A 1,943-nucleotide genomic window follows, 5' to 3' on the forward strand; every position below is an offset into this window, starting at 1 on the left:
TATATATATATATATATATATATATATATATATATATATATATATATGTATGTATGTACAAATACAATAGTATACACGCATGGAGCCCAGTCACGAGAGTCTGCCACGGGCAGCGTGCGAGGCTTGTTTTTATGCTAATCATCTCTCCCAGCTCACAGACACAGCTGTGCCGGCAGTATTAAACCAGCTCTGTCTCTGCTAACTCAACCCATGGTTCATGGGCAGTTAACATTCTCAGCCATGGTAATTAGAAACATCCATAAACCTTCATGAAAATTCCTAAATTAACAATAGCGCCAGCAGAAAGGGCAGCTATGAACCTGATGATTTATAGTGGGCCTTTGAGAAGCTGTTTGTTACATGATATGAAGTCGGGGGCCCTTAAGTTCCACTCCTGTGAACAGATGAGCCGTCTGGAGCATTACATGACCTTCATGAAACTGCCACCAGAGCTGCAGCTTCGCATCAGCAACTACTACCAGGCTCGTTACGGAGGCAAGTGGTTTGATGAGAAGTATGTCATGGACACAATCTCCTCGTCACTCAAAGAGGTACAACTCAGAACTGAGAACTTTTCACTCAACTACTTCTGTCGCATTTAATTTTACACAACTGAAACTGAGATGGCTAAAAATATTACATCCATATTTTTCATAGTATAATTTAAATTACTGTGTTTTACTCCCATATGCAGTAAAGTGTTTGTGTTGACTCATTTTGCACAGTAAAAATACATTTTAAAATAAGAAAGCAATATCGTAAACTTCTCCAGTGCTGTAGCACAAGCTGTCCAATGAGTTTATTAACACTGATCATTTTACTGTTTTGTGTTATTGAAATAAGCAACTCAAACAAACTGGATTTAATTTGATTTTATTTTCAGCAAATCCTGATGGTGATGTGCAACCGGCTGCTACAAAAGGTGCCAATGTTTCAAAACAGAGACGAAAACTTCATTAGCGACATCCTCCCCAAACTGCAGTACGAGGTCTTCCAGGAAGGAGACGTTATTGTTCGACAGAACGTCCCTGGTGATCGCATGTTCTTCATCGACCACGGCCAGGTGCTCATGGAGATGGACTCCTACGAGAGGGAGCTGTGTGACGGAGACTTTTTTGGAGGTGGGTTGCATTGATTGGTTTCAGAAGGATGTGCTCTAACAAGAGGGTGATTTAACAAAATAAGGATTTTTATTACAAAATAAAAGACTCTCAGGGCGCTGAATAACTAAACACAAGGAATCCCAAAAATAAAACAGAAAAAACTGTTAACAAATAAACACAATCCAAAAGAAATAAATCAAAACCAACCAACAACAAGCACAAACACCAAGTCATCACAATGTCATTATGCTTCAGAGCACAGTTAAAAATATGCCAAAGTTCTTTCAAAAATATATTTACCTATTCTCACCACGCCAACATTTTTCAGTCAGGTCATCTGGACCGGTTCTTTTTTTGTGCTGAAACGTTTCACCTTCCATCCAGAAGGCTTCATCAGTCAAGGAAACACACAACACAAAACTGATTCTTCCCCCAACAGTTTACTCCAAAGTGGAACAAACCAGTTATGTTGGTGCTAAGATGGTCTCTTTGGCACGCCCCCTCCTCTGTTGCCGGCCCTCTCCCTTGTCGACAGTCATGTCAAACTGGTTCAAAACCAACAACGTCCATGCTCAATAATAATTAGTCCGGGGGTCTTTCTGGGTGGAGTTTGCATGTTCTCTCCGTGCATGCGTGGGTTTTCTCCGGGTACTCCAGTTTCCTCCCACAGACCAAAAACATGCATGTTAGGCTGATTGGTGACTCTAAATTGTCTCTAGGTGAGAGTGAGAGAGTGAATGGTTGTTTGTCTCTATGTGTCCCTGTGATGGACTGGAGACCTGTCCAGGGTGTACCGCCCCTCGCACAGTGATTGCTGGACATGGGCACCATCGACCCCCG

This window comes from Nematolebias whitei, chromosome 13 (genome assembly GCF_014905685.2).
Source record: "Nematolebias whitei isolate Nwh7 chromosome 13, NemWhi1, whole genome shotgun sequence".
In the NCBI taxonomy this organism is placed as follows: domain Eukaryota; kingdom Metazoa; phylum Chordata; class Actinopteri; order Cyprinodontiformes; family Rivulidae; genus Nematolebias; species Nematolebias whitei.